The sequence below is a fragment of the Pelobates fuscus genome, chromosome 5 (assembly GCF_036172605.1).
Source record: "Pelobates fuscus isolate aPelFus1 chromosome 5, aPelFus1.pri, whole genome shotgun sequence".
Classification (NCBI taxonomy): Eukaryota; Metazoa; Chordata; class Amphibia; order Anura; family Pelobatidae; genus Pelobates; species Pelobates fuscus.
The window spans coordinates 109531649-109542776 of NC_086321.1; positions in this window are offsets into that span (position 1 = coordinate 109531649).

The following is an 11128-nucleotide window of genomic DNA, read 5'->3' on the forward strand; positions in this document are numbered from 1 at the left end:
ACAAAACAATTAAAAACTAATTGTATAAATTTACATAATTTGTTGTTTTGTGTATCTCTGTACCCCAGTACAAACACATTGTTACTATTTTCTTTCATGCCAGCTATGAATACTGTTTTTCCGACAATATTTGTAGGGCGCTTATTAACGAAGGGATTAAACCTCACAAAATAACCTAAAGGGTTGTTTACTGAAATGTACATTGTGAATTTAACATTTTAGGCCAACATACCCGACTTGGAGAATGTTTTGAATTTGTTTATTTTAATCTAATATATGAAATTCACTTTGAATTTCCTACAATTTACACTTTACAACAGTAGAAAGAACTGGACGAAGTCAGGAATGTCGTCAAAAGCAGGTTTATTGGAGAAACCTTTCCTGAACATTAAAGCTGATCGTTTTTCATCCCCAGACCTTGAGTAGACCATATTATCACATATGATCTCTATAGGATTCAAATAGAAAATACATAATATGCTTTGTTTCCTGATGTCATTTTTGCATATCATGTTTTGTGTTTTGAATTCTTAATTTTTTCTTTGACTGTGTGCAGTAGTAAGGTAACACCTTGGTCAAAGCCATTGACTCCAAACTCAGTTCCCAAGGTATACAAATGGTCCGCATTTTGTCATTATCTCTATTGGAACAGAACTAATCGTGGACTGTTGGTGTACCTTGAAGAAAGAACCACTGCTCTAATACATTCTGTCGACAGCCTTCTCTGACAAATCTGTCCAGCTATATGTATGTTTATTTTTAACTCTATAACATTTTTCAGAAAAAAAAAACACTGCAATGTCTCTGAACAATGAGATTATAATGAACTGGCATGCTCAAAACCTGAAAGCCCTTTGCAATCCTACATTTTTTTTATGATGTACAAATTTGTTTATTTGGTAGTGTCAAAGGCAGGTATGGGGAATGTGTTCTTATATAAAATATAAAAGCAGTACATTTTTAGTAGGAGCTAACGTTAAAACTATAAAAATGATCCTGGGTAATGTTATGCAATCCATGTATGGAAGTAATTCACAAAATCATTTGAACTCATGAAAAATGTATTTGCATTATTCAGCTGTACTTTTTATTCATAAGAACCAGTAATTTCTGCAGTATTTGCATGCAGAAAATGTGAAACATCACAGTACGGATGACAGGATTTCCATTGATTACGTTTTCCCAAAATACCAAATAAGACAATTCAGAGCATCTGTGGGACAGGTACTGTTTGAGCTAATATTTGTTCTGTTTATTGATGACCTTGCCAAAAGTACAATACAAACATAGTTCAGTAGTAATAGTTTAACTTACATATTTATGTTTTGTATAGAGGTTACGGTTTAAGGGCTATTTAGTTAAAAAATATATTCTCTAACATGAATAAAATCAGAAAATAAAAGGAAATAATAAGAATATTTAGGATTACTGTCCTGCTTACCTCCTCTTTATAGTTCCTATGTGTTTGTGGTATCCCCAGATACTATCAGACTTTCTTTATGTCTCCTACTTGGTTCTCTGGTACTTAACCCCTTAAGGACACATGACATGTGTGACATGTCATGATTCCCTTTTATTCCAGAAGTTTGGTCCTTAAGGGGTTAAACCCCATTCAGTCCTGATCATCTTCTGTGTTTCTGTGATTACCCAAACTTATCTAGTTCAAATTAAATTCTAATGTTCCTGCTGTATAACATAGTTAGGTAGATCAGTGAGACCCATACATTCTTGATATACATCTTGGTATCCATGAAGAGGAGGTGGCTGCTTCTAGCTATACTGTTAAACTTTTGCTCATGTCCACTCTTCATGATGATCTAAAGTGGTGAGGGTCCTACTGTTTGTGATCTCTTCCCTTCAAGGTTGATATTGGCTATGATCTACAGACACATTTCACCAATCAACTCACGTACAACTATATGTCTGTGACTGACAATGAGAGCTCTTATAAGGTGAAAATGCAAGAAAAATAACAGACAAACTTATATTGCCCTAGTACTAATTAGTGATACCTACATAATAAAAGAAAATGTATTGGGAGATTAGATAATTATAAACTTTTTCAAACACCCACTATATCTATATTTAAGTGCTTTCTTAAAGATATAGACATAATGAAAATCCCCGAAAAACAAAAAAAAATAACCACAATGCAGTGGTACACAGAAGCTATTTTATATCTGAATGTTATGTTTTTTTATGACACTTTTTAGCAGAGAAAATGAACAAACCTAAATCAAAAGCATATATCTCATATATGAGAGAGCCATATATATAAAAAATGTGTGTCAAAATATTACATTATGTTGTGTACATGAACAGGGCCGGCCTTAGGCCTTTAGGCGCCCTGTGCGAAAAATATTCACAGCACCCCTCCATGGTCACTTGCCCTCATCCATCTTGTAAAAAGTGCTAAGCCTCCATTACATAGGTGTTACGTATTAATGTGATTTCTGGGCATATCATGCATATATACGTATATTAATACATTTGTAAATGTTATAGGCGTAATAACACATAATAATAATAATAATAATAATAATACACCCATATTAATATACATGCATATTTAAATATTACTCTCAGAATCAGAATCATTTTAAATTGTACTTATTATGGTACACACAATGTCTGGTATTTTTAACCCCTTAAGGACACATGACATGTGTGACATGTCATGATTCCCTTTTATTCCAGAAGTTTGGTCTTAATGGGTTAAAGAGCAGAACATTCTATATATATATATGGGCTAGAAGAATTCCTCCCACATGTATAGATTTGCATTAGGAGTAAAAACAAATTTCTAACAAGAGTGTCCTGGCTCCCTGAAGTTGCCATGCCATTATGTTGTGTGTGGAATAGGAATGCAGTGTGTTTAGGGAAAATAGTGTGGTGTGGGATAGGGATGTAGTGTGTGTGTGTGTGTGTGTGTTTGTGTGTGTGTATAGGGGATGTAGTGTGTATGTGTGTAGGTTATGGTGTGTGTGTGTGTGTGTGTGAAAAGGGAATGTAGTGTGTATGTGTGTAGGAAACAGTGTGTGTATACGGTATGTAGTGTGTGTGTAAAGGGGATGTAGTGTGTATGTGTTTAGGGAACATAGTGTGTGTGTATAGGGAATGTAGTGTGTATGGGTGCAAGTTCCGTAGTGTGTATGTATAGGGAGCATAGTGTGTCTGTACATTTTGTAGTGTTTGTGAGTTATCTAGTGTGTATGTGTGTAGAGAACATAGTGTGTTTATAGGGGGCGTTGTGTGTGAGTAGATTATGTAGTGTGTGTGTGTGTGAGTAAATTAAGTAGTGTGTGAGTAGATTAAGTAGTGTGTGTGTAGATTATGTGGTTTGTGTGTGTGTGTGTGTAGATTATGTTGTGTGTGAGTAGATTATGTAGTGTGTGTGTGTTATGGAGTGTGTGCAGTTAACACAGTAAGGGTGGGATAGTGATGATTTGTGGGTAGGGGGTGACATAAGGCTTTAAATTAGGAGGTGGGAGAGCAATTTTAGGTTTTGTTTTCTTAAATTAATTAATGTTGATTCCCCCTTCTGCCCCCCTCCCTCTTGCATACCTTTGGGCAGGGGTGGGAGAATACCGATTACCTGGTGGTCCAGCGGTCTCTGCCAGCTCTTGAAGTTCTGCACCTTGCAGAACAGGAGCCCTCCTCTCGCGAGCTCCGCGTTGATAGTATGAGAGCATTGCCGCGGCAACACTCCAAATGCAGAGCTCGCGAGAGGAGGGCAGAGTCAAAGCGCTCACTGCTCGCTCCCATCATCCAAACAACGGGCCGGTGAGGGAGGTCCTCAATATCCTCACCGGCCAATACCAAAGCAGAGCGCACTCTGTAAGGGCCGGCCAGGGCGCAATCTTTCACCCACCAGTGCGCTCTGAGGTAAGGCAGGACCTGGTTGTGCGAGCTGTGTTGGTTGCCCGGCGCCCCTGTTGGCATGGCGCCCTGTGCGGCTGCACAGCTCGCACACCCCTAAGGCCGGCCCTGTACATGAAGATAATGTGTTTACTGTGTATTCCTCAGTTAAGTTAAAAAATAAATTATATGAAATATAGATATTAACATTGATGTGTATCATTACATTGGTTCATTATTTTGGCACTAAATTAAACAAATGGCTTAAATAAGATTTGTATGTAAAGTCAACAGACTTCAATATATTATTACTACAAAACAGCATTCATTCAGAAAATACAGTTACATCCTTATAAAAAAAAAAATGTGTCCGTTTAAAATGAATGATGCAATTCTGGATGCAAGAAATGTCAAATAAATTCAATGGGGAAGCCATGTGGATAAGCTAAAAGAGATTGAGTCAGCAAAAATTCTAGACTGAAAACAACTTCATAAACTAAAACTATAAGGTAATAGCTTGTGTTTTGTGTGTAAATAGAATGCTGAAAACAAGATAATTTAACACATGATGAGGAAACAGTGGGGTATGCAAAAAATAACACCTTTAACGACATAACTCTAATACCCAAAGGCCATTATGTTTAAAAGAAGACTAAACTGAATAGGACAGATAATAAGCAGAAATATAACATTTCCTAGCTTATATAGTTAACACAAAATGTTTTTAATTACAGTGATATTTTGAAATGTCTCCTATTTGGGCAGTCACTGTTGTGACTCAGTTATTAAGGTAGTTATGGTAGGATGTGGAACGGCACTCTATCCCTTTAAGCAGTATGTAGCTGGGTGCAACTCAGACAGTCTCAGTACCAGAGACCAAAATTCAATTTTGTTATTCAGTTATTAAGGTAGACACATTTACATATGCCAGCTCTGGGAAATAATTTATAATTAATAGTTTCTTTACTCACAAATAATCTAATATTTTATAATCTTATCTATCTACTCCAATTAATTGTATGGCAAAAGTTCTACAAATTTCAGGCTTGAACCCAGATCATAGTACCCAATATGCAAAGTAGGTATAAAAGGGAAATAAATTATTACAATACTTAGAGTTTAACTTGAATACATCCTTAAAAATATAGCAAAATTAAGATACACATACCGGATAAACATAAAGCAAAGTAAAGAGCCAGTGAACCAGACATCATAACCAGTGAGCCATGTTGCAAAAATGTAAGCTGACACTGTCCTATTCCAAGTCTTGTTTCCAAGAAAAGCTGACAAATAATCAAAATCTATGTAATAATCTCTCTTTAATTTGAGACCCTAGTGGCAACCATCTTGGGTCAATTAATCTATACTCCGAGTCTTATCTCAGAAGATTGCTCTTTTCTGTTAAACTGTTGCAGAACAGCCTTCAGCAATATGTTTGCTGTAAGCTACTCAGTCATTAACCTCTCCAGCCATGTATTTTCTGCCAAAGTGTAATATTCTTCAGAGATTTTTTTTTCAAATTGCTGTATAGCAGGTTCCATTCCTTTTTTTCAGTGGTAAGCAGCTCACTCTTTCTAATGAATGCCTTTAATAACCCTGTGTACATTAACTACGTAACTACCATTCACATGTAATCTATCCAGAGCAAGTCTACCTACTTGTATTGGTAATCAAATAGATAAACAACTGATGGATAGGCGCTTGATGACCAACTAGAAAAAAATATATAAGAGACAGGCAGCAAAGCCTAAGAGTATGAGGTTCCCTCAAAAAACGTCAAAGAAAAAAGTAGTTTTACAATGTTCGTACCCGGAAGTCCCTGCAGAGAGTAACTTATCTTGTTGATACAAGAGGGGATAACTAACGTAATTCCACCCTAGTTTAGGGATAGATTTCAGGCAAAGTATTTGAACCAAGATGTTTTTTAACCAAGATGTTTTTTAACTAAACAATATTAGGAATTGGGGCGTGTCCTACCTTATTCTGTCCAATAGGGTGGATCCTGATGCCATCTTCAATGAAGGAACTGGTAGGCAGAGATGGCTTCTCTCTGCCTACCCCTCTATGAAGATGGCTTTTCTCTGCCTCTATAAATATGGCTTTTCTCTTTAAGTTCCCTCATCCAAAATAGCATCAGGATCCGCCCTATAAGACAGAAAAAGGTAGGCTACACCCCCAATTTATAATATTGTTTTGTTAAAAAACTTCTTGGTTAAAAAACATCTTGGTTCAAATACTTTGGTAATCGGTGACTTCCCTTTAGCCATAAAGGATTTCCCTACAGTTTTTTTCTATAACTGAAAAAAACTACAGATAACCACAGCCCAGTGTATTTTACTGTTAAAAGCCTATTCTGAGACAAAATACACATATATTACACACACATATATATATATATATATATATATATATATATATATATATATATAAACAGTATTTGTCTTTTTAATACATATCCTATCTTTTTTATTTTGAATATTTTCAAAATATAATGTTTTTAAGCATAAATATATATAAATGACTTACTCAGTGGGGACTTGGGAGAGAGGAAATGTATGTCTATCTTCACAGTCTCTCTTCTGTTATATCAGTAAGGGAAGAAAGCATTAATGATGCCACTTACTACTTATAACTGTATGTACATTATTTATTTATTTATAAAATATTTTACCAGGAAAGATACATTGAGATTTCTCTCATTTTCAAGTATGTCCTGGGTCCACAAATCATTGCATTGTTACAGTTAGTGTACAATAAAATACAAAAACAATATTAATATACAATATATACAAAATTTTACATAGAACAGGTAGGAAATATATAATCCACCGTGACAGGCGCATTCTGTTTTGAGGTATGTAGAGAGGGATCTCTTAAAGGACTTTAAGCTTAGGGAAGATTTTAATTTGTGCGGGAGGTCATTCCACAAATGCAGTGCTCTGTAGGAGAAGGAGGATCGGGCTGCTTTCTTTTTGTATAGAGGTAGAGTTAGTAAAGTGTTGGTACTGGATCGGAGGTTATAGGAAGTGGGAACAGCCGGGGAAAGCATTGTGTTCAGGTAGGGTCGGAGTTTCCCAGAAAAGCTCTTAAGCACAAGGCTAGAAAGATGAAGGGTGCGTCTGGATTCCAGCGACAGCCAGTTTAGTTCTTTTAGCATGTCACAATGGTGGTCCTGTAATTACATTGTAGCACAAATCAGCAGAACGAGCTATACAATGTGTTGAGTTTATTAATGTGGGATTGCGATGCAGATGCATATACTACATCCCCATAATCAATGATTGCATCAGCATTTGCTGTAAAATCTTTTCCTTTACTGAAGGGCTTAGGCAGGATTTGTTTCTGTACAGGGCACCTAGTTTTGGATAAAGTTTAGATGCAAGCTTTTCTATGTGCAGGCCAAAAGATAGATTGGGGTCTAACATCATACCCAAGTATTTGAATGAGTGGACTGCGGTCAGTGTGCCATTTGAAATTGTTTTGATGGATAGGTGGGAATTGTGTAATTTGTGTAATTTAGGTACTGTTCCAAAGATCATTGTGACAGTTTTGTCAGTGTTCAGGAAGAGTTTGTTTTTTGCGATCCACTTTTCTACCTCTGTAAACTGGTCTTGGAGCACAGCCTCAAGCTGCGGTAGTTCGGAATTGCTCGCATAGATTACCGTGTCATCTGCATACATGTGTACATTTGAGGATTTGCAGACATTAGCCAGATCATTTATAAATAATGAAAATAGTAGGGGGCCGAGAATGGAACCTTGGGGAACACCACCCGTGACTGGGAGAGGGAGGGAGTTGCTGTCATAAATGGACACATATTGCGAGTGATCCGATACATACGATCGAAACCAGTTTAGCGAATGATCACCAATACCTGAGTTTTTGAGTTTGTGCAGTAGAATGTCGTGGTCTACTGTGTCAAAGGCCTTAGCAAAATCAAGGAAAATAGCTCCAGTTAGGTCTCCTTGTTCCATGCCAGTTTGGATGTCATTGCAAAATTTTAAGAGGGCAGTTATAGTGGAGTGATTCTGGCGAAAGCCCGATTGATCAGAGGTCAGATAGTTTGATTGTTGGTAATACTCACATAGTTGCGTATGGACACATTTTTCTAAGATTTTTGACAATACCGGGAGCAATGATATAGGGCGATAGTTAGAAACCAAAGTAGTGTCACCACTTTTATGGATAGGCACTACTCTCACAGTCTTCCAAAGTTTGGGTATGTATCCAGACACCAAGGATTTGTTAATTAGAGTTGCGATGGGTTTATCAATTGCCGGCGCACTGAGCTTCAACAGCATTGCTGGGATTTGGTCAGGTCCGGACTGGTTTTTCATTTTTAGATTATTAAGATGTTTTTCAATGACACTAACAGGTACAGGTCTAAAAATGAACTTGTCTGTATTGGGCCTTTGCAAATTTAGTGAGACCTGATCCACATTTGTAGCTTCAGGATGTGTGCCATTTATTAGCTTGGCAATCAGGGCAGTAGAGCATCTGACAAAATAATTGTTAAAGGCATTTGCTACATCTAAGGGAAGTTGCAGGGTTTGGTTATCCACTTTGACAGTGGAGGGTTGGGAATGGATTGGGGGAGTTTGTAGTTTATTTATGACTTTCCAAAAGTTTCTAGGGTTTGAGATGTTATTGTTCAGATTTTCATAGAAATATTGGGCCTTGGCCAATTTTGTTTGTTTTGTGCATATATTTCGCCATTGTCTATACGCACAGTGATCATTCATAGAGCCAGTACGCTTAAACTTTGACCACAAAGAATCCCGAAACTGGTACATTTGGATGAGGTCAGCTGTGATCCAGTTCATATGTGCTCCTTTTACCCTCACCTTACACAGCGGGGCATGCAGATTCCAAATTTGTAGGATATGTGTGTATGTGTGTTAGTTTCCATGCCTTGTGTTTCAGTCTCTGACAATCCTGCTGTTGTGTATCTAAACTCAATAATAATATTTCTGATGGGTAACTTGAGTCTCATGTCACTGTAACTCCATATATACTAAGTGCTCTGGCATGGTGCGAATAAGACCGAGTTTCTACACAGTCATTTACGAACACTACTATCTAGCATTCAATGGTCAGAAAACTCCCAAGTTCTCTTTTGAGTTAATGACAGCAACCACCTGTGAGCAACTTGGGATGAAGCATACACAAGACCAGCATTATAAAGTTATGTGGGCAAAGTAATTTGTTCAGTAGTAAAAATATATATATATATATATGCCTTAAAGTAAGACTATAGTCCAACTCAGCTTCCTGAAACACAAGAATGTGTAAACAGCTTTACTGTGGACAAATAGAGTATACGTATGAAGCAAATTTAGTGAGAGTTGTAAACAAACATGGATTTAGGATATTAATTGAATCCTAAACCATATGAGGATAATGGGGCCGCTCTAGATGTCACTGCAAATGGCCATATGCAGAACACTTCAAATATGCACAACAAAACACACTTTGTAGATTACACCCAAGTCATTAAACAACAAAATACCTCTTATAAACAAGGCCAACTCCTCTTGAAAGGACTGGAATAAAAATGCACTGTGGGCCTATGAGCATGCAACTATTGTTAATATAGAGGAATAACGCACAAATTTCATTATAGGAGGGGTAAACTAATCCTTAGCTTCTCTTCATCTGTAAGGTTTACCCCTCCCCCCTCAGATTATTTCAAACCTTCTCTGTGTATATCAAAGGCCACATGACCATTTAATGTAATGCTGAATAAGTCTTCAAAATAAGCATTAATGTTGTATATAATTCTATAGTATTTGCCATAATATTTTAAAACAACAATAAATCTGGCAATATAGAAGCTATACAAAAGTGAAATATATGAGTGTAAATAACACAATTGGCCTACTATGTGTATATAGTGTTAAGCTGCTAAATAAATAGCAAAATACAAGCAGCCAGTTGGTTCTCAAATTTGTGCATCAAAATATACAAAAAAAGTCGTAGTTGCATTTCTGCCACAAACATGAATAAAATGTGTTACTATTATTACTAACGCTGATTAAAAATTATATTAATCCTTAATTTCCTTAAACCATATACAAACATGAATTCCAGAGTCTGCAAATGACCACTATCCACTAGAAGCAGTGATGAACAGAGCCATACAACAAATTATTCCACTGTGTTAAGAAAATTAAATGACATTCAATATTGCTGGTAACAGTCAATTTTGTATTGAATTAATTTTGATCAATTGTTTGGGCTAACAAATTTCCTGTTTCTAAGAAATTATAAATTGTATTAATTGTTTATAATGTTTTGAAACTTAACAGAAAACGCGAGCTAAATAACATTATCTTAGCAGTGAAAGAACATTTTACTTGATGTAACAACAAACTGGTTAAGTTTTATACCTTCTCGTCAAACACTGAAAGCTTTTGAATCAACTCACATGGGAAAAGCTAGCAATGTTTTCCCAATAAAAAAATCCTGTCATTACTGTCATTATATATTTATGCTTAATAAAACTATATTTTAAAATTATTAAAAAATATAAAAAAAGACAGCATATGTATTTCAAAAAACAAGTACTGTTATATGTATATGTGGCAAAAATAACCGCGCCACTGGGATCTGGAGGGACCTGATTGCTCGCCTTTTGCCTCATGATTATGGCCCTGGGGTGTATGGCCCTTTAAAACTATCATTTGGGCATATCGGATTGTAACACAATGTTTCCGCCCCTTTAATTCCATGAGAAAATGTGCTATTCCCCTCCCCCTTTTTCCTGTCTATTGTTTCTCCAGCAGGTCGTTGTCCCAGGGACACTGCCAGACCAGTTTAAACTGGCTGTTTTGTCCCTCCTCAATCTCTCATCAGCCCTTGCTAAACTTTAACCCCATGGCAATTTTATTCTGTTCGTGGGATCTGAGCGCTGTTCGGATATATTTAGCGCTCAGATCCAAGCTATCTGGGGATAGGTTGAATGTGGGGGTTCTGTTCAGTATAATAGGAATTGTGTATTTTTATGTATTTTTACTGTTGTTGTAAATGGAGATATTCCCTGTACCTGGAGATAATTAAGTTACCACAAGCACTTAAGGCAATTATCTCCAGGATAGAGGAGAAGGTAGACCGGATGCACAGCCTGAATCTGTGGAACTGTTTTGGGCAGGAAAGCCATGCTTGCAGTCGGTCAAATAGGATTTCCACCTATCTTTTGAACCACTGGACCAAATTGTATGATTTTTGAATATGTTTTATACTGATTATGCTGGTTCAGAATATGTAACTT